Source organism: Haliaeetus albicilla, chromosome 13 (assembly GCF_947461875.1).
Source record: "Haliaeetus albicilla chromosome 13, bHalAlb1.1, whole genome shotgun sequence".
NCBI lineage: Eukaryota > Metazoa > Chordata > Aves > Accipitriformes > Accipitridae > Haliaeetus > Haliaeetus albicilla.
The window spans coordinates 17,617,322-17,640,832 of record NC_091495.1 but is presented as its reverse complement, the minus strand read 5'-3'; the positions used below and the strand labels follow the sequence as shown (position 1 = coordinate 17,640,832).

Here is a 23,511-nt window from a genome sequence, read left to right as displayed (position 1 = left end):
AATATTGATCTGTTGAAACCTTCTGTAGAAGATGACTGTCAGTTATTTTAAAACAATACACAAATTCCTGTCTCACACTGGATTCACACACTGGAATTTTCATAAACAACTTTTCAACAACTTGCTCATTTGTTTAGCTACCTTTTAGGAACTTGGCTTTAGGTAACCAAGTTTTAAAAATCTTCAGCTACAGTTCATATGCAGTTCCAGAAATGCTTTAAGAAAAACTGAGCAGCTACAATTAGACACAGTGCTTTCAAAATTAACTTATTGTTGGACAGGGGTTTTTTTAGCCTTCGAGGACTATCACAAAGACTCAATAAACATAGCTTCAATCCCCCCTCACTTCAATGAAAGTGCATGATAAGTTCACTGTGTGCAACATAAATGCATATTAAATAGTAGCCCAGCACACTGTGTCCCACTGGCCAGGTAGGAAGACCAGACAGATGTTTAGAAAAAGCCAGCAATTATTTTTTGTTTGCTACAGATAAATTTACACTAACACTTCAGATAGCATTCTCAGGATTTCACTGGAAAGACAAAGGAATTCCTGTTGTGGTTCTCTAGGAGAGATGTGAATTCAGAAACAATGTCCTCAGGAGAAGATACAAAGCCAAGATAGAAGCCAGGGCTGCAAATAATACCATGAAAGACGTGTGCTACAGATTTACAGGCAATCCCTGCTCTACACAAGCTTCCCATGTTACATGCTATTAATTATGCACTCTTGAAAACACACAGAATGCTGGATATAGTGAAACACCACATCAACATTATATATAACATATCCATTCCTACATAGGAAACGACCTATGGAAAGATCTGGGAAAAGCATTTAATTGTACCTTTCAGTTCCCCTGACTCTGAATAAATGTGATGATGTACAAAAAAGGTGACAATAACACTACAACTCTTCTGTTTAATCACACAACAGCACGAATGTTACTGAAATCGCTCTGATAAAGGAATTTATGATAGGCTTCAGACATTGCTGTAGACTTCGCTTTACTGGAGAGTTACAACAAATTTAGTAAATGCAGTCAAGGTAAGCCAAAGAATAGATCTTCCTGAAGAAAATAAACAGTATATCTGAAACTACTTAAAGACAAGAAGCAGCTAAAACTAGGACCAAATTATGTACATCCCTGAAGTGAAATTGCTCATAACAGTAAAAGCTGGATTCAGGGCTAAATGACTAAGCCTGATTTCCCATCACTGTGAATATATGTACACATACAAAAGTGCATATGTGTTTTGTAAATAAGTGTAAAAAACCACACCTAAGAATACGTAAAAGAGCATTACAGAAGCAGCCAAAGATTCAAACCCCAAGAAGTACCAGAATTAAGAATGCTTGTATACCCTCATCTATTCCCCCTTTGTCTCTTTAGCCTGCTGCTGCAGTTTGATGTTGTTTACTTAAATGATGACTACGTTTTCTTTTGAAACCCCACTTTATTCCTACAGGAAAGCTTAAAGAAATGTTGCAAATGAAGCTGATTTTTAGAGAAAGGATGGTTTCAGAATTAATTGTCACTGTAAACAGAGGGAGTCTGTGCTTGCCTTGGTTACATCATCAACTCTACTAGTCAGGCCTCTTACTTAAAAGTGTTTAAGACTTTGTTGCTACCTATTTTTCTTTTCCTGCACCCTCTCTGCAGAAGCTTAGGACATTAACAGTGATGTCTGAAGTAAAATGAAAAGTATTGTTCATAGAGTATAAAACACTAACACTGAAAATATATTAACATGCTCTGGGAACAGTTTTATTCCATCCAACTTTAAGATAGCTAATAAAGATGCCTAGTTTTGGAGCCTTGTGAACCTCAGCTCCCTGCATGAAGACAGAGTTTATCTCCAATTTTGGTGCTACAGCTAGGCAGAATGAATCTAGGCACAGGTGATATTTTACAAAAAGAAAACTATTGAAGATTATGGCTGTGATCCATTTATACCTAAGATCTCCAGTTGTAAAACAGTCATGGCAGTTTGAGCCGCTCCCACAGGGTACCCTGTTTACTGTTTTGTGAAGCATTTAGGCAGCATGGTAAAAGAACCATAAATACACAGGCTGGGAAATAAATTACCATAACGTTTACACCTGGTAGCTAAACAAGGCATCGCACTGATTATCACAGATACAGAAAAAGACACCTCCTCTTTTACTACAGCAATGGTCTGGGATAAAAATGTACACAATCATGGAATTAAGGACTGCATCATACTGAACACTCAGAAGGCTGAATGACACAGGACATTTCAGTCATTAGTGAATTTCCAAAAACTTTAAAAATAGCTGTTTTGCATATAGGAGGAAGATAGTAATGTATTCTTTGCCAATCACTTCCTATTGGATGTAAATGTGGGTAAACCACTAGACTAATAAGTTTTGGGGAGCTATCATGCAAATTCTTGTATTAAAAATTCCAAAGTACAAGATTTTATACAGCACCTTAAGAGATTTATAAGGAGGAGGAAAAAAAATACCTCTCCTTACAAAAGTAATGAAGAGAGTCAAGCAAGAGTAAGAAAACTAAAGCTAATATCTTCCTAGAAGTCCTCAATGACTTCCACAGAACCAGAATTTCACCTTGCACTACATTTGTGGATAGGAAAAATCCTCTAAAGGAAGGGAAACCGATCTTGGTGTGGCTGACTAACAGCTTTAGAAACTATTGTCTTTTTGCCTCATCAGCAGATAACTTGGTAAAGACTAGGCTTATATCCTTGAAGGCGTGCCCCATAATATCTAGGGACACATTACATTGGAGATGCTGACGGAGAAGGGACCTGTTTAACCTTGGCAGGGGGAAGAAGGGGAACTTAACAATAAGCAGTTTTCTTTTAAGCAGCAGCTGGTTTCTTGAACTTCACTTAAGCAGAGGAAGTAGCATCCAGCTGGGCTATTGCTATAACAAAGGCCTTGACTAGCACAGAAAAGGGGTTGGGCAGAAAAGGGAGGAAGAAAAAAAATGTGACTTCTTATATAAGGTTCTTTGTATGCCGGCATACTTTCTTGGAGCTATTCATTGCTGGAATCCTCTCTTCTCCTCTAAACTTGTTGCCACAGAAACACAGAGGGTTTGAACAATTTCAAAGTGCTGCAAAAATTGTTTCTAAGAAATAAAAAAAGCAACTAAATATCATTGTGCTGCCTCATGGAAGAGGAATGTTTAGCACAAGCACTATTGTGCTAAGTGCCATGTAAGGAAATACACTCAATGAAACTGCCCCTCCCCCCAATTCTTGGATACCTCGGCAATATTTATTTTAGGCCTATCAAAAATAGAAGGAAAAAAACAGGGGTGGAGGGGACTAAAATGAATGCTCTGGCAGCTTTGGAGGGCTCAGAATTCACTCTTTCCACTCAGAGGCAGTAATACAGATGGGGGTGTTGGCTAGAAATTCAAACTCTCAAACTCCTAAGTGATCTCCCCAAATATTGCTACTACATGTTACTCTTACATATTCCAAGCAAAACCAAATTAACAATACTTAAGTGAGAGATTGCCCAGTAAGAAATAGTCCTCATATGAGAAGATAAAGTGTACATACATTCTAAAAATAAATGAATATGATCTTTGCAGTCTGAAAACAGCAGCCAAACTCCTGACAAGTCCTTGTCCAAGCAAAGTTCTTAATCTATTTTAGAGGAGATTGCCAACTATACACACAGGGTTTTACACTTTGAATGGAGCCTCTTCTAGGACAGGCAACAACCACTAATGGAAAAAGGATTACAAACCAAAGTGCAGTTGGAGAACTGACCAGGGAAGTCCCCTGCTCCAGGGAGAACTGTGGAAGCCCCCGGGGTCCTTTGGCAGACTCTGTTAGTGATACAGGGATGTGACTGGTACTGCAGACATTCACTATCACCAGTTACATGTGGGTGACTTTTAAAGCTCTAACAAAGGGGAAATAAAACAATGACTTTCTGTGTTACTGTAATCTTCAAGTAAAACTCTGACGTGGCAACCACTAAAGGCAAAAAGTTACACAAGCAATTCCCCATTATCAAAATGAAAATGTGACATACCCCTCAAAATGCCAAGATTATTCTTGACTGTAATCCAGAAACTTCAAAGACAAAACACACAAGAACTGGAAGTCTGGATATCTACTAAAAAGCCCAATATACCCATTCAAGCAGGCTGTTCCTAAATATCAACAACTTTTGTGCCCTGTACATTATAGTGTGGAGTAGATATAATAGATTTTACAGGAGTTATAAATTAACATGACATAGTTAGATAATGGTGGTGGCTTAATGGCAGCTTTGACATTCAGATTCTTTGAGTCTAGACAATTCGCCAAGTTGTAAAACATATGTGTTATTCACCAAGAATGATTGCTCTGGTCCAACATATATGCCGTATTTTCCAGTAATTCTGATGGCCTGAATACCAGTAAAAATGCTTATACAACACTTTCATTTTGCCACTCTCTTGTACCCACGAATATACATAGATACATACTATTTCTGTGAAATTATTCAACAGTCAACATGTTTCTGATACATGATGGAATTTCACATAACACTTTAACACACAGTAGACTATTCACGAGGCTTATCCTGCAGAAACTGCTTCTATTACACAACAAATGAGTTTGAGTTCTCTGTGAATGCCCTGACGTACTGTCACATTAAGATTTGCTTGTACTATCAAGGTGAGGGACGTTATGGCTCTGGGCAGACTGATCAAGCTGACCCTGCTTTCAGTGTGCCTGTGCGTATGTGTGTGTGCACATGTGTGCATGACAGGTGGAGTGGTCCCTTTTAAGCCTAAATGTAACTATGATAATATGACCTGTTGTTTGACATTTTAAAAAAAAGCATTAAAATATGACAGATTTAAAATAAAATTGAGTCTGAAGACTCAGAAAAGCATGCACAAATAAACAAGGGAACTTGAAAATAGAGTTAATGAACAATTCAAAAGGTCAGTAGCTCTTATAAAAATGCCCTTAAAAACCTTTAATCTACACACATACACAAAAAGGATTTGTTAACTGAAAAAAAACAATAGCTCCTCCTTTTTTTCTTGCCTTTAGCATTATAGTTTTGATGACATTAATGATGAACTTGTAACTCGTTTCCTCAGCACAAGCAAGAATATGTAGGAATAGCTTAATTCTTCCACTATTATAAAAGTCCTTCTTTCAGGGACTCCACGAAAGGAAATGCAGACACTCTTCAAAATGTGAAAAGGCAGAAAGTCATTCTGGTTCTAGCTGGCTAACCCCTACAGGCATAGATTTTTACAACATGTGTAAATCCCAAATGGTTTTTAGTTCTGTATGAAAACAATGAAATGACAGTTTTCTAAATTACAGATAGAAGATGATGCAAGTAATTTTATGGCACACATTTTTAATCTGTTAGAACCTGACTTCACAAGAAAAAACAGAAAGTTTGTAATAACTTCAATTTGACAAATTCAAATTTACTCAACTCCGGTCTTTGGAAGTCTACATTTTTCAGAGAACTATAATGAAACCATTGTTTGGGTTTTAATCTTTCAAAATTTATTTCTTGTCAACACTGTATCTCTCAAAGTTTCTTTTTAGAAAATCAGATCCTAATTGTTGCTTGCATGACTTTTTCCCCGTGCCACTGTTGGACTGCATAATGTTTTTCCTGCCACATAAGCATGTCTATAAGAAGCCCAAACAAGTTCAGAAAGAGTTATATAACATTTTTTGCATTTTTGGGGACTATAATTAAAGCGATAAGATTATGGCAGAGATCCTAGAACAGATTAAGCGCAAAATTCTATGATGAATGAAAGTTGGGTCATTAAAAGTGCAAACCTAGATTTTTTTTCTTTAAACCACACACAGTTCAACATCTAGGACATAGGATTTTGCACTTAACAAACACCTTTAATGGAGGTCAGCAAGACTACCAGTGCATACGTTAAGGAAAAAAAAAAACCAACAAACCCAAAAATTGCTAGTAGCAAGCCTGACTCAAAATGTCTGTGCTGTATCTAGATTGAAAGTAATTACATGAAAGGACATACCTAGTCGTAGACCGAAGAAATTTACAGGAATTCTTAGGGAAAAAACTTTTTAAGAACTCCTAGCAGAGATAACTTGGATGTACACAGCACCTTATCCATATTTGAATCCAGGTAAATCAATAGTTTCATGGATCTTGAAAGTTGTCTGAAGACAGAGCTTAATATTTACTTTAGCATACTGAAGTGCTGGAAATACAAAGCTAAAAGAGTCTGTGGTTTGAAAACTGGAAGAAAAATAAAGTTACCTATCCTCCAGCATGTATAGTGTTGGTTTACAGCAAAAAGCCTTTCTGTTGAAAGATAGATATGAACAGCTTACCAATATAATGTACTCCTATGTATTACTCTTCACATAGATAATTCCTCTCCGCATCAAAAATCTGACTGTGCTGTAACACAGAAAAGTAACCACATGGCCATCTGTTGTGACCCTCCTCTTGCTAGATGATGACCATCAGGCATCATTTCCATGCATCATCAGTCATAAGCCTTCAACACTGAGCATTCTTCCCAGTGCCAATGAGTTTTAATGTATTTTTTTGCAATCCAAAGCATTTTTATGTGGGATTTGAACTCTTTCTTTAGTATTGAGTCATACACAAATGTAAAAAAAAAAGTAAATAAATCTTCTATTAGTACATATTAATGAATTTAAGTAGAACCCATGTTTAAAATCACTGCAGATCTGGCTTTCATCTGTAATGTAAATGTGGTTTTAATCACAAAGATATATATGAAAATTCAAATCAACTCAAGAAGAAAGCAAAGATTTTTTGGAGTGTAAGAAAAAATTAAAAAGGCAAACTTCTTTAAACAGCTCCAGAAGTTTTAAAATTATAGCAGACATATTAAAGAAATGGTTATGAAAATAACTAACCCGCACATAGGGGATGCTGGATGAATGCTGAACAACCAGGATAGAAATATATTCTAGCAAAAGCTTATGTCCTTTGGGTGCATGAATATACAAACATATTCCTGCAAATTTTTTATACACATGGTTTGGCCAGAAAAACAGTGACAGACTAACCTGTTTCTGTCTCCTGAAACATACTGGCCTGCATCCTCTTTTCTAATTTAGAATGGGAAGCAGAAACTGTTACAAAAAGTAGTCAAAAGTGTGTACAAATACTCAGTCAATTGGGTTTCAAGACATAGGAGAAAACACCTCATGATACACAATCAAAATAGCAATGGCAAAGTCACTTGTGCATGCCTTTCATGTCATTTCATCTATTTGACTTTCCTATTTTATCCATTTCATCCCACAAACTCCTGTAACAGTGGATAAGGCACAAAGTAAGAGTAGCCAGCAGGTTAAGACTTGTGTCTAACTGAGCCAGGTCTTGTTCAAACACAGATGTCAAGATTGCAGACTTCAAACCAGCAGTCATGCACTTGGCAGTGATGCTAAGCAGAGCAGCAGTCAGGAAGCGGGGCTGATCCTGCCTAGAGAGCTCGCAGTCCTGTGAGAAGATAGTGACAGACAGTGACAGAGGATATTTGAGAAAATTCAGACAAAATTGCCTGAAGAAAGGAGAATACACAAGGACATGCAAGCTCCTGAAAGATCGATGTGTCTGGAGTGTGCCAACACCACTGTACTTAATTATACAAATGCTCTGCAATCTCTAGCTGTTTTTCAAATTAAGTGCTGCATTTGATATACAGAAATCTACTGGCCAATTTTTTTCCTGTCCTTTAAAAATCCACATTCAGATATTTTACATTCCATTTGGGATCAAGCATTATAAGTCCTGTACTGCATAGGCAACATACCGTCTAATCCACATAATCTAACACTGTGCAGAAATGAAATAATTACTTCCAAAGATGGACATGGAAAATTATGGCATGTCACCTTAAGAATATAATTAATTTATTTATAACAACTACTACTGAGGCTTCATTGACTATAAACACTACAACAACAAACAAAACTTAAGCCCCCTCCCCAAACCCAGAAACAAAACAGCAATTGCACATGCTTCTCACATAGCTGCAGTGCCAAAAGCTGAATTTCTAACAGATGCCAAAATGACACATCTCATCTGCAATACATACTTCTTTCTGGTCACTGGAAAAAGAAAAAAAAAAAAAAAAAAAGAAAAAAGGCCAATGTTTCTGACCCTTCTGAAGTCAGTGGGAATATAACCATTATCTTCAAAAGGATCAAAACTCACTCATAAATCTTGTTTACCATTCTCATGAGCAACTTAATAGCAATCATAAGAATAAAGAGTTTAGGATCACACCTAAGGTGATTACAGCCACAAAACACCAATGTGAAAAAACTGCAGTTCAAATTTTCTTATTACTCTTTTAAGAAGAAAATCCATTGCTGTCTGGATAGGCAGGGCTACATGGGATTTCACAGCTGGCTTACTGTCCCAGCAGTGAACTGCTACTGAGGAGAGCAAATACCCTCTTTCCCACTTGCTGCCTTGCAGGCACCAGTGAGTGTCAGGCAGGTTAGAGCTGCTCATTGACACACATTATTTTCTGCAACTTCAGTTTTCAGCTCTACCAGCAAACTGATCCAACTCATCCACCCAAGGGCTCACTGGAACAGATGCAATGGAAAGACTGGGTAGCCCCACCAAGAGGGAGCAGAGGGGGAGACGTCCTCATCCACCAGCAGCAGCGGCACAGTCTCAGAGCAGTGTGCACATATCATGAAACAGCACTGTTAACTGGTCAATGTTCAAATGGCCTGGAATAAAACACCAGTGTTTTGGTTTTGTACAAACAGATCCAAACTGTTTATTTTCCATTTTTCACCCCTCAATAGTTAATTTCACTTTTTCAGCTTCACTGAATTAAATGTAGTCACTATTAAAACAAACAAACAAAACCCAATTCCCCTCCCCACCCCCCCGACACAAATTGGGCAGTATCCTGAAAAAAGTTTTCAATGACTTATACCTGGCTGACAGATATGGACTGAATAGATTTTCTGTATTCTTTCCAAAAACATTCTCATCAGATGAGAGATGCAGCAGTAAAATGTTATAAAACATTCCTACAATCTATACAGTGCCATCACTCAGTATCTTGCTTTCATCATTATGAGCCTGATCAAAAGCAAAATAACTTTTATGAGTTCTGGATCAAATCACAATTCCATTTACAAGTTTTGTAGCTTCACTTAATTGTTCCATGCAAACAGTGATAACGTAAGAACATGAACTTTATTTTTTAAGACATGGCTTTAAAGTACCCTTTTCTCAATATCAAGGCTGACTACAAAGAAAATATACAGATTAAAAACATGCAAAAATAAGTACAGGTTTTGATAAGCAGTAACCAAAAAATGAAGAATGTCTATACACTCAGTTGTGTTGCTTACCTGTCAAAAATCCCATCCCATGTGTATAACACCAGCAAGTTCTAAAGTGGGTTCAACAGCTTTTTATATTAAGAAAATAGCAGAAATGGCCAGTGTCTTGGTGACATTACAAGCATTAGCTATGAAAATGTCAAGGGTATTTACGAACAGTGAAGTGATGGAAGCTTCATCATAGTTTGAGAAGATATGGAAAATTCCTTTCAGGAATTTTTTTTCACTACATATGCAAAGTTAAGGCAAAATGCCTTTCCTTAAATAATGCATGAATAATGCATTCTCTTTGGATAATGCAAACAGGATTGCAACTAAAAATTTTAAAAGACCACCCATAATAGGTATTTCCTGAATTTCTAAAAAAAAAAAAAAAAAAAAAGCGTCGTTGTATCTGTGATTGCGGACACATAACTCTCTCTCTCTCCTTTCTGGTAGACAGAGGTATTTAAGTTTGAGCTCTTATTAAAAAAAAAAAAAAAAAAAGCAGCTATCTTTCTTTTAATTGTAAATTAAGTGATTTCACTCTGTGTGTCAGAGAGAAGCATGATTGTATTTATTTTTCTAATTTCAATTATTTTAGGCTTTAAACTTCAAACTGTGGAGTGTTCTGTCCCTGAAGCAGCAAAGCTTTTCAGCATATTGAAGAACAACTTGTTCACAGACATCAGTATCTTGAAAACAACAATTAGTGAATTGTATATTTCCAAAATTATGTCAAAGGTTCACAAAATTTTTTAAAAATAAATAATTTAAAAAATGCAGTAACTTCCAATGTATTTATTTTACTTTTCTTTTATAGCAGGTGTGGTGTTATGTGAAACAAGGCAAGGAGAGGGCAAAGTTTTTATCTTTCTTAGTTCAGGATCAAAAACTGCACTCAGACCACAAGAATTGAACTGACAGACCAAGACAGCAAGCCAGTAAAGTAGGACAATGCAATTGGTGCCTGATAACTAACAAGAATTAGAAAGAAATCTCCTACTTTAGGAGAAAAATAACATCATTGGTATATATTTCTGGCTCTGTAAGATTACAAAATGTTGAACTCGTAGTTTATATTTGCCCCAGTGGTTTCACATAGCATTTCTACAACTATTCTTGGACTAAAACAATGTTTAGGGAATGTAACATGCCGTAACCTTGGCCGAGTGCAATATTTCATTCTAAGAAAAAGTATATTAATCATTAAAAAATGTTTTCTGGAATTAGGAACAAAAGAGCAGCAGTAACAATTTGCACGAACAGCCTTTGTGATTCAGTAAGTACACCAGCAGTGATTTGAAGCTTCCCATTCGGTACTTTGTGGTCATGCTAACCGAGCATTTCAAAGCAAACTTCAGTTGTACTGACACAATTTCCCATGTCTTTGGTTCCATAGGAGAGAGAAGGTCTTTTTGAAATTTCCCCCTACTTTTGCCTCGAGGCTTCATGAGACTCCTTTGAAGTTTATAACCTAAGATTTCTATGGGACAACAATTTACATAATTCAAAGGAGAGCTTTAAGGAAAGATCACAAATTGCTACTTGTTAAATTAACAGACATCTACCCTTACAGGGAAAAAGAAGGAAAAGGAAAAATAATTTAAAACCTCAGAATTTTTCATTAACAGATTATAATGTTTTTAACCTTCTAAGCATTCTACTTAAATACTCAAATAATTTTATTTGTAGTCTGTTTATATTTCTGAGACCATCAGTAATTTGACAAAGGCAGTAACTTGCAAGCAAAACTTGTGGGTAGGACCAAAAAATGATGTAATTCTTCACTGTATCATGATAAGATCTGGGAACTTTTTTCCATAGTTTAGATTTCTTTATTCAAACATAACACAGTAAATTCAGTTTGCCAAGACAGAATGTTCTCTCTGCTGTCTGTTACTTGAATAATGTAATATAGCATTTGCTTCAAGAATATTTTCAAAAAGGACCCATAAACTCATATGTCCTCTAACCTCTTCAAGCAGTAGCTTCCTCATTTCCTCAAAGAATGTAAGCAACTTTAAAAACAACATACTACTAATGGATAAAACATTACTTTAATCTGGACAATGCCAGTAAATAAACCTCCTTTCTGTCAATGCTCTTTGCAGAATGATGTTAACTGTGCAATCAGATAATGGTTAATGAATTTTAATGAAGTCTGTATTGTGTATCAAATCTTGAACCTGGTGATATTTTAGGTTCTAGGGAGCTGCCTGTGGCTTCTTAGACGCAAATCATCGGTCTAAATCCAGTTAAAATGTAGAGTGAAACAATACCCAGATATTGGGTTACACATGTGGCTGAGATTACATGTTAGCCTAAGGGATATTTGAACCACTTTGAGTGTTTCATATAATACCACACTGAACTCCACTGTGGAAACACAGTTAATCTCCTCGGGCATATCACCCAGCAACAATTCTTTCCTAACTTTTCCCACAGATTCATGGCAAATTTCCAAAAGTTCAGAGATTTGGTGAGTTTAAGCCCCTTTAAGTTCAGATTTCTATCTCAAATTCTCTCATTTCTGATCCAGAAATCTCATTAGATATGATCTTCCCATTTCTCATTATGCTAGAAAAGCTCTGCAAGCTTCCTTTCCTATGCTGCTGCAATACAGCAGTTGCCATTAAAAGGACTTGCTCTTGAATACTGCAAGCATGAAGGGGATGTTTATACATGCAATGCACAAAGCGAACATGTGCCACAAGCCTGTATGAATGAGACCTCAGCAACATGACTACCAAGTTTCTCACATCTGAATGCAACCAAAGAGGACTTTCCATCACAGGGCTATACCGAATTTTAAACCCCTGAAGACAGCCCTTTTTCTTGCTCAAACCTTATTTCATTTTTACTCTTTGATTGTCTAAAAATACAAGTGAGATTTCTTGGATGTCCAAAGCAGCTAATTAACTTTTCTTTTAGAACTTGTTCTCCTACTGCACGGGCCCATAAATGAATCCATAGGTTATACTCATCAATATATCCAACACAGCTATTCTCATTTCAGAAAGAGTTGTCTATATCCTACATTTTCTTTAAGAAATGCTCAGATAAGTGTGTTAAAAAGTGGCTGAATTAAGTTTAAAATAACCTTTATTTCATTTCTTCTTCAGAAATTCAACAAAAGAACACTGCAGACCAAAAATCTGAAAGACGATGGCATCACTCTTTGGCATGCTTCTTAATTAAGTCTAATGCATTATGCATGATGCCCTTTTGGCTCTGGCATGACATTGCCAGCTGTGGTTCACTGCTTACATTCCTGATGGGAAAGCACAAAATACTGTAACACTTATCTCTTTCTTTCAGTACCTTGGGTCTTGGTGACGGAAAATGTAACCTGAGAACTGTAGTATCAAATTTATTATGTACTATTTACCTGTATTACAGCATGTAATATTTTTTGTATCTAATGTATGCATAACAACACATTATGGAAATGCATACAAAAACACCTGCAGGGAATCCTGTTTTTTTCCTATCTGAGAAACCTCAGTATGTTTAGTTGTTGTTTCCAGGTAATCAGATACATTATTTCACTACTGTAGAAGATGATGGAGAAATAGTGCAGCTACATCAGTTTGGAGATTTTAAATGGCATAGACACTACGTTCAGAAATATCATTAAAACAAAATGGTATAAATATTTATACTGCACTATAGGGTTGTCTGTTTACAGATGTGGTATTAAGAGGATTTCTCCCCTCCAGGGTGGAGAACAAAACATAATGCTCTCTAACATTTACATTTCTAAATAGTTTCTCACTTTCAACACTTCCCACATAAAATATTATGTGCAAAGGTGCCACTGCATTACATGCAAAACCACCGTCTTTGGCTCAGGAAATGCCCAAGTCATTGGTCTCCTGATATTGGGATAGTATTCTGGAAAAATGTCATGATATGCTTTACCCTGTACCTACACTCTTTCTGGGCATCTGCTTTGGCACTGCTAAAGACAGGATACTGGGCCAAACAAGCTGTTGGCTGTTCTTACATTAGTATCTCTTACACAGTCCTTCATGAGATCAGAACCTGGTTTTCCCTTCTCTTTGGCCCTTTATACAAATTAGCTTTCCAACAGAGGATGAAAGGAATCTAGCAAGAGGTTAAAAATACGTGTTTCCAGAGAAAAATTACATGAGCACACAGAATTAATGAAAACTGATAAATATGTGCAAAATCCTTAGTCTACATATAACATTCTCTGTTCACCATGTTTTCATAACCCTTCCTGAAAATAAAGCTCTTTATAAATATCCATTCATCTGCATAAGCACCACACACTGATTTTTTTGTTCTATATGATAAACATGAGTTACCTGAACCAGGCTTTTCCAATACCTATTGAAAGTCATTATTCATACACCTCTCTTCACTGTCTGGATTTCTGTGGTTTTATAAAAGCAAGTGACCTTTAAAAGCATTAATTGTATCTACTTTATTTTCCATACTTTCCTGTTTACAGAACATGATTAATTTTTGGCAAAGCATATGCTTCACACAGCTGAAAACCCTGGCAATTCACAAGTATAAATTAGACAACAGGAAACACTGTCCAAAATTCCGCCATCATTTAAACCAAACCAATTTAAACCATTTAATCCAAACCCTCTGAAACAAATAAAGCAGCACAGAAGAAAATAGTGTGTTTTATCTTCAGGGTGTAGTTTTTTCTACAATTCAGGAAGCAGTTTTAAGGGGCAGAATTTTGTATGATTATTTTAATATTGGATTTCTGAAGACAGAGAAGAGAAAATAAGTACTACTGTGGACTTTTCAAGAAACCACTTATCAATTAGATTATTTGAATTTACTTATCTTGTGTTATTCTGCAAAGCTTCTTGGAAAAACTTATTTATAGAAGGCTTATGAAATGGATCCCTTTCATCCTTCTATCGGCTGAATGGAAAGTTAAGTACCTAAAAGGACAATTTTCCTTCTTGTGTACTTGGCAAGGTATACATACTCTGAAAAGAAGAATTATAACTGGGTCTTTCTTGGATGTATTAAGGATAAAATGGGGTGGTTTCTCTAGGTCACAACTTAAAAATTAGGCTATGGAAATATGCAGACTTACTACTAGCTGGTATTATTCCATACACAATCAAAGTAGTTAAGTTTGTAAGTTAACCTTCAGAGTGCCTTCCATGAACACTCAGTTCCCTTATAATGTACTACCTTTAAAAGAAAAAAAAATTTTTTCCAGCATAGCTATTGCTATTATTTAAATTACTTAAAGTAGTGTCATTGAATGAGTATTATTTTTAAGAGTCACACCATTCTGACAAAATCTCATTAATCCTTAGAGGACCTAGTGGTCTTATTGCAGCAAAGCTAACCTTACACACAGAGAGTCACTGTGCATGGGAAAGAGACTTACAGTTATTAAATATACTGTGTGATGCAGGAAAAGATGGATTAGTACACCCGATGCGGGAAAAGTAATATATTTCTGCTATACTGTGTAGGAAGAGAAAGACTGAACAAATTAAGCAGGGAAATAATTGGGAAATTATTGGGAAAATATTGGGAAATAATTTAAAATACTGTTTTATACTAGTTTTATAATGTAATAGACATGTTAGTGGAATATATTTTGAGATCACAATATAAATAATTCATGCTTCAGTAATAATCAGAATCTACTTACTATGAAAAGGAACATTAACTAAAACTCACAGCCCTTTCCCTCTTTTCAGTCTCATTTAAAGGTGACTATGCACATTTTTAGACATGGCAAGTGGAGAATGGAAAAAGAAAGTGTTTCACAGTAGTTCATAGCCATTTGCTGTAAGGTGAAATAGAAGAGTCCAAAATCTAATGTTCACTGTCACGATCTCCTGGTTGCTAAACACACTTTGCACTCCTATGAACTACTGTATTAATAAGCACAGCCAGGAGTTGGAAGGAGTCTTTATTATTCAGGTTTCCTTAGTTCGGAACAATTACTTTTTAATGACTGATTGGTTTACCAGAAGAGAACACAAAGAATTAATGATAAGATACAGTTTACCTGTACATGTTTTATAGATTTATGTTTACTGTTTCTTACTATTAGTGGAAGTTGTATATGCTCTTTATACAGACAGCATTTCAGCCCTGGCGTAGAGACACTGTGGACTCACAGGCCCACAAATGACATACCACTCGCTCTGCTCCAGGGAGTCACTTGTCTTAAGTGCTAAATTGACATTATAGATCACCTTCCCTGTCATCTTTTTTAAGGAGATAAAACAATGCACTGAATAATTCTCAGTTTACAGAATGGCCTTAGGCTCCCTTATGTGGGAATACAAAGAAGCTCTTTACATGCTTCCCCACACACAACCATGACTCTAGGCTGTGCATCGTTACTCTTAGCCCACAGTAATTAGGCAAGAGTAAACCCTGCTGCCATCAAAAAAGCGTGCATGTTTCTGCTAAAAGTACTCACCCACAAGCGAGATAAAATGGCATAAACTGGATTCCCTTAAATCTTCTCACACACCTATTAACAGTGTAAAAATAATCTGATGGTGTGGTTTTGAAAAGAGGAGATAAAGTGTAATTTAAGTTAAACCCTACTCAAGTTTGGCCCACCTCACACATGGTGTATGGTGCAGAAGACATGTTATGCCAAAACTAAAATTACTGTGTCCATGCTAAAAAAAGCAATGAAAATTTTACTGAAGAAGCAAACCCAAATGTTTTGTAAATTCCACTTCTTTCCCATGGTGAATTTCTCTCATGTACAAGTATTTACTAAGCTTACTGTTGTTACCAAAAAGAAAAAAAAGTAGTACTATTAAAGTGCCCAAATGAATTCCAAAGAAAATGATTTCCTGCATTTAGAAAAGAAGCTGCAAAGAATCAAATTTTATATGCAGCTTCCTTTTTCCTGACTCTTCCTTTAGGGTGTGTTAGTTGTTCACTTGTAAGAGTAACACCTAACAAACACAGTATTAAATGTTTTCCTGCAATCACTTGGGTAAAACAGGCTTTCTTCAAATAGCTTTTAAAACAGTTAACTACCATAAATGAGGTATCCTGATAGCTACCCATGTGAGCATTACATTTCCACTTATTTTAAAGATAGGTTTGATTTTTACAAATTAATTTTTATATTGAACGTATTAGAGGCAAATTGTGAATAGTGCTTGAGGGCTATAAAACACAAGAAAAAGCACAAAGGCTGCTAGGACAAAGGACCAGTGGTTTCATGTAGGTCAGGTATTCAGGTCTCTTCTGTCCAAATGGGGGATCGTACACCAGGTGTGAGGATGGTCTCAAGACCTAGGTGCAGAGGAAGGACAGAAATGAGGGTCACAGCACATGGCTGCAGGATAACAGATCCTGCTACAAACCAGTCAGGCACATTTCTTCCAAGGGCTGTTTGCCACAAGGCGGATTACCCTTATCATTCCCATTCCTCTCTCCCAAGATGAAACTAAGCGAAAGGCCACAATCCAGCCTTAACCTGTATGATTTAATTTAAAGCAGCATTGTTCAATTATCCTGCTGTATGAGGAACAGTATTCCATTCCTACAAAAGCTGTCAGATTAAGAATGACAGACGAGGAACCAACCAGCATGATGTTAACAGAGCCATAGTGCCAATCTTACACAGAGATTTTGTGGACCCACTAAGTTCTGTTCAAAGTGTGCTACCCCCTTTGCCCTGTTTGGATGACAATATTCCTGTCTCTTCTGATCTCTGCTAAAGCACAGTGTACAAGACAGACAGACAGACTTACCAGGAAAGTTACTGGCAAAGCATCTGGTAGATACTCTGAAAATTCCTCCCCTTAAACATGCCTCAACTGGAGAAACATGTTTTTCCCAAGAGGAAAAGTGTGCAATATGTACTTCCAGCCACTAAGTCCAAGAGATATGAGAACAGTACCTAAAAGGCCCTTAGCTCTACCAGTTATCCTAAAAACCTCCTGTCTACACATGATCACATCAGGACTAAAATCTTGAAGTTTACACTTGGCTACACTAAGATGTTTTTAACAGCATGAACTACTGGCATAGTTAACTCTAAAACCCTAATATGCAGACATAAGGACCAAGGTAAATAAAATCAGTACAATCTCCAGCTCGCCCTCACCTATTTCATGATGGCAGTTGCAGTGATTTCTGGCCACAGATACTGACTCGGGACTACTCCCGGGGTTGTCGAGGCCTCAGTTGGTTACAGCAAAGCAATCCATGGAGCTGCAGCTGCAGCACTCACTTGTATACTTGCAAACTAGGAACAAGCCCTAGCTTTGAGAGGGTGTAAAAGAGTCCTGTTCAGTTTGGGTGCTACAACACAAAATAAAAGTCTTTCCTGTCTGAAAGAGAAGCATTTAGACTCTTCTGATTGATGCTGGAGGAGTAATTTCTCCTACAGGCCCTTGATGAGCCTGGCTGCACTGATAGCCTGACTTGCAGTTTAACACTAAAAGGACTAATGTGAACAATGAATCTTCAGTGAGCTAACCAGGCTTTAATAATCCTTCAAGAGCAGCTAGCAATAACTGAGCAGCATAATAGCAACTTTACCAAAACCGGGTCAACATGCTGGATATAGGGGCTTGTATGTGTGAGAGACAATGATTACAGTATTTAATCATCAGCTTTACCATTCCAACTATTCTTTACCACAGTGTCTACTTTTACACAATACAATGATCGCGGTCAATGCATTCATACTGTGTAGCACTCACAGGAAATCTAAATTTAACATACACAGTACTCAAATTTCTGAAAAACCTTATTCTGCCAAAATTTCGTGTATTTATATGACTTCTTGACTGTATGATATATGAAACATCACCAGATACCAGTCTAACTTCTAGCGCTTCAGGAAATATTCTGAAGAATGAGTCAGTATCAGTTCATTTTAATTTCTTATGATATGAACTGCCTGTAGAAACTAGCTGGGAATTAAAAAATAGCTACTATTGCACATATTCTATGTATATACATATATAATAATACAGTTAAATAAAATATTAAAATTAAGTTTGAATATAAATATGTATACATGTATATAAAAAGATACCATAATATAAACAGTATAAATAACACAGCTCTATGCTTACTTACCATTTTATTCTAATTTTTTACCACAGTTAACTCTTACCATTAAGAAACCTTTGTCAATAATTTTATATTTAAATTGTATTAAAATATTTTAGCACTGAAGTAGCTAAAAATACAAGGGCTAATTTCATCTTTTGTCTCCACATGTACAAATCCACAGAAGCAGGGATAATAATGAACAGATTTGGGCCCTAAAAAGTTCTAATTTGACACTAATCAGTAATAAAAGGCAATGCAAACTTGTGTTAAACTGATTACACCCATATAGCAATATCTGCATAATGGCTTTAGCTGCTTAGCAACAAAAGTACAAGAATACCAGATAAAATGGATTATAAGCCCAGATGAATGCAACAGTGGCCAGTCAGGTTAATTTGCACTGTATATCATAAATGACACTCCTCTGAGCTATTACTGCAGAAGACATTTACTTTTTTGTACAAATACATGTAAGAGAAATAAGACTTGCTTTTCCACTACCAAAGACAGTTTTGGTCACATACTACAGTGATTTTTCTTAAAGTAACTTAGAAAACATGACTTAAAGACATCATAAACATAAGATTCTCTTTCCTTTTGCTGTTTTCTTACACAAATAAATCCCTTTAAAAATGGAACTCCATTTTACACCTTTTGTGATGTTCCACTTTTCCATACTGATCCTTGTACACTATAATAGTATTGTACTGCTGGACTTCCAAACCCTTCTTGGAAACATTTAAATACAAGCCATGAGTAGAAGAAGGACTGATTACTCTTGGCTTTTACAGAAGGGTCTGATGCAGAAAGAGGTCCAGAGGTTTGCCAAAATCAAAGGCGCATCATGACAGCTGAAACAGAAATAAAATCTCCTAAATCTTGGCTTTATAAACACCATCCTTCTAGCATTAGCTAGAGTGTGCTAGATACAGTGCAAACACACAGAAAGGAATAGCACCTGAATCACAGTATTCACAATCTAGGATAAACCAGTAGTAAGCCACTAGGTAGAACATAACAGTTAAGGGATCAATATGGTTATAATAGGGTCCCTATAGCCTATTTCTAGATGTCCTTCAGTTCTGCCACTGTCATGTGGCTAATCTCTACCTTACAACACCAGAACACAGGAAAGAAGTGAATGGCCTTGCAGGTCAGCTTAGGACCTATGCTATGAATAGATATGCTGCTTTTAACATGCAGACAATTGCAAGGAAAAAAAAAATTGGGGGGGGGTAAGTCTAACTATTTACCTGTAGTAACTGACCTTCTGACCTTCTCTATCCTTTATTTAATTACTTGTTTTCTCTAATAGAAATAGCCATAAATGTTGACTAAGGGTACTTTACAAGTTACGCAACTCTATCATTCAACAGAAACATTGCTCTGTACTAATAGTACTCTCAACTAAAGCAATTTTGTGGAATACAGTACTCTGAAAAGAGCAGGAGACCACTATTTTCAAAATTATCTAATTTCACAAAGTTGGATAAAAAAGCAAATGGTAGATGTTAAAAGCAGTAGCTCTCCAGTCTTCTAAATTTATAATGAATTATCATAATAAAGCTTTCACTGTCTTAAATTATTTAAAAAAACAGATTATTCTTAAAGTATTTATTAGGATAATTATAGGGTGTGCACATATATGTGTATGCATCTCAGGGTAGAGGTCTAGAAAATTTTAAGTACTATGAACAAGGTTGACAGGGGTGTAGGATGAATAAAGTCAAATCAGTCATACCTTTACTTTGTAGAATCTCAACTTTCCATTAAAAAAAGACTTTAGTTTTCACAGTTCTGAACCTTCCAGCTGTGAATGAAGTATCATAAATACAGAAATGTCTTCAGAGAAAATAGCTCTAGAAATACTTTAACCCCCTTTGCCAGCCACCTGACTGAAGCATTATCAATAAAACCTAATGCTGATAATGTTCCATAGTTGAGCATTGAAGCATGGTATGAGGTTGGAGTGAAGAACACCCTGGAGACGGGAATTGGGCAGCATCAGCATTACTGTCAGGTAAGGTACTCCTTAATGAAAACACAAAGAACTAGCCCATAGAAGAGAAAGAGAAGATAAGAGGAAGAGTGAAAAAAGAATGTAAACAATAGTAGTGCTGAAAAAACATTTTCTCAATAAAGGACACAACAAAGTCCTGAATAAATCAAAGATGATGATAAGCAAAGGTCAGTTATTACAAAAATGCTGTACCCTGTATGCTAGGCCTTGGGCAAGTTTTGCTATGGGACTGCCAAATACAGAATGTGGTATTCTTTGTTTATATCCCAGCTGACAGACCACATGCAAAACAGAACTCAAACCTCTGAATACATGGATATATGCACTGACCATATTCTGGAAAAACAAGAAGGGAAATGCTGCCATAGTACAGGAGTGTTGAAAAATACCATCCACTGTAACATGGTTTTATAATATATGCTACACTAAACTATTTGAGCTCCTTCCACATAAAAACATGCATCAGCTGAGGTCCTGCCCGTAGAGTTTACATTCTTTCTAATGGCTAGGACTGGGTTGCTGAGTTCATACCTCAAACTATTGCAGAGACAACATCATATATCAGCTTTGCATACTTTATCCCAAGCTTTGGACCAGAACCCAGCTCTCTTGACTTCCATGCCACAGCAGAAGATCGCAAAACAATACCTGAATTACAGTATTTGAATATACATAATTTTAATACAGAATGTTGACTGGGGGGGCACACTCATTTTTTGATGGGCTTAAAGCAAACTGGTTTCATCAAAGTTAGCTTTTCGATTAAGTAGGAACATGGGAAATACCACTCCCAAGAATATTCCTTTAAAATAAGGAAGTTAGATGGGACTACTAAAAGCAAATTCAGATATGTAGGGCTAAAACCACATTGGTGTATAAGGTATGCTGTTATTAGCCATTATTTGGCATGATTTCTGAATTCCAAGCTAAATTTAAATATGATCCCTTACTCGTTGTGATAACAATAGTATCATGTAGTAAATGATACTAATGAAAAATCTGCTCCATGTAAAAAACAAGTAATACTGATGCATACTTACTCTAAAAAGCATATTAGGCAACTTTTCTGCAGTGTCTTCACCTTATTACTGAAGGAAAACACTGCAATATTAAAGACAAACTCATACACTCCCATTTTTGTGGAAAAGGAACAAAGCAAGTAATCTCATTACATAAAGTCAGCCTCTGAGTGCTTTAACAATGAATACTGAGTCAATCTTTCCATTAAGTCAGGGTGTATACAGCAAATATGCTCTACTTGAAATGCAAAATTTAATTCCAGCATGATCACTTCAGGGACCAGTTCTGCAAAGTACAGCAGCCGTGGCATGACATACAATTGCAGCGTAAGTAACTATACACTACTGTTAAACACATTTTAAACTCTATTGTACAATAGCCTTTGTCACAGTAAAGCTATTTTAACCATGAACCATGTTTGTTTGAACAAGTTTTTCTACCTGTTTTTCCACTGAACCTTAGCAAATCATTCAGTGACTAATTTACTTGGTACATTTTCATTTGTTGTCATTCATAAATAATTTATAGCTTTAGCAGATGTATTGCTTTTGATTTACATATGGTTTGGATTTTTGTTTCTTTATAGAGTTCTTCGCAAATTGTTCACCGGCCATGCTCAAAAAACCCCTTCAATTATTCAACTGTGAACTTCTAATTTGATTGGGTATCACTAGGTGTAGTTGTGGTTGTTTGATAAGAGTCACTAGCCTATGACTTGTAACTATAAATCATTTAACTATCAGTTCCTCTGAGTTCAAGCAAAGCCACAAACTATAGTTTCTATCTGGTCAAGGGATCTGGGAAGAGAGAAGATTGTGAGAAGAATCTCTGAATATCTTTCTTTGATGAATGGCTTTGGAGAGCAGGGAGGAAGGCAGAAAGCATGATACAAAAGAGGGAAGAACAGATGAGAAATAAAAAAGGAAAGAAATCTCCAGGAAACCAGAGGAGTAGCAGGAGAACCTTCTGTCATAATTCACTTAATGTAAAACTGATCTTTACCGATGTTCTGCCACATGATTTACATCAGGGTGCTGATACATTTATCTACACTTCACGGAGTGCAGTCTGCCTTAGTCCTAAAGGTCCCTCTGTGATCACAGAGTTTATCCTTTACCCCAGTACAATCTTTTTATCACTTCCTTCATCTGAAATAATACGCTCAATTGTAGTTACAGATTTTAAAGTAATACGTTAGAACATTTAAAGAGTATGTTCAGACACATATTCAAATGAAAGTCTGAATGCATGAAACATCCATTGTAGACATAAATTGTATACACACCTTCCTGGGCCAATTTTTTGTGTCAACTTCAAAGCATATAAAAGGCTAATGCATCTTCACTATTTTAAGAACTGTATAAACATATTAAACATTTATTATTTGCATATTTGAACACAGTGCAATCTTGACCTTACTAGCCATTTTCCTATGGTTTTCCCACTGCCCTATTTATCTTTCCTGACAACTTTGCTGGAAGACCTTTTAGTCACAGATTTTCTGTAATTCTACACACATAGTTATTGCAATTACTCATGTGTGCCATACATAGTTTTGGTTGTAATATGTGAATATGTAGGTATTTACACATATGCACACATAGACTCATATACGCCATTAGTAACTCTTAATTTTGTTCAATATGCTGATTTAATTGTTCATTAAATTTGCCAATTTTTTCCATTAAATTGACTCAAATACTCAAATGTAGTATCTTACTGAAACAAAAAAAAAGCCCAGAAGTTTGAAGGAAGTTGATTGCTTTTAAAGTGTTCTATTTAAAACATACATATATCCTAATGTCTAAACTTACTCCCTACAGGTCAGGAACTCATTCCATTTAAATGAATGGCATATTTAGTTCAAGAGCCAAAAGTTCAAACCTTAGTTCTTTGAAATAGTAAACATTTTATCAGGCACTTCAAAAATAAAGGATGCTTCTGTAAATATCATTATATATGATTGGTATTCTATCTGCAAGACAGATTCACCTTGTGGGGGTTTTTTTGTCCATAAAGCTTTCTGGACAATCAGGTCAGACTGTCAGACTGTCAAACTGTCA

General features: G+C 36.1%; 1 protein-coding gene and 1 long non-coding RNA gene across 3 annotated transcripts in view; one reads left to right on the top strand and one right to left on the bottom strand.

The window, feature by feature from the left end:
* The window catches only part of LOC138688602 (uncharacterized), a 35,147-nt gene extending 25,029 nt beyond the window's left edge, over positions 1-10,118 (top strand). Inside the window, exon 4 of the long non-coding RNA XR_011327486.1 lies at positions 9,950-10,118. This is a non-coding gene — a long non-coding RNA (uncharacterized lncRNA). The remainder of the gene's footprint in view (positions 1-9,949) is intronic.
* The window catches only part of PRKCE (protein kinase C epsilon), a 300,197-nt gene that overhangs the window by 77,055 nt on the left and 199,631 nt on the right, over positions 1-23,511 (bottom strand). The gene's annotated exons all lie outside the window — the stretch shown is intronic.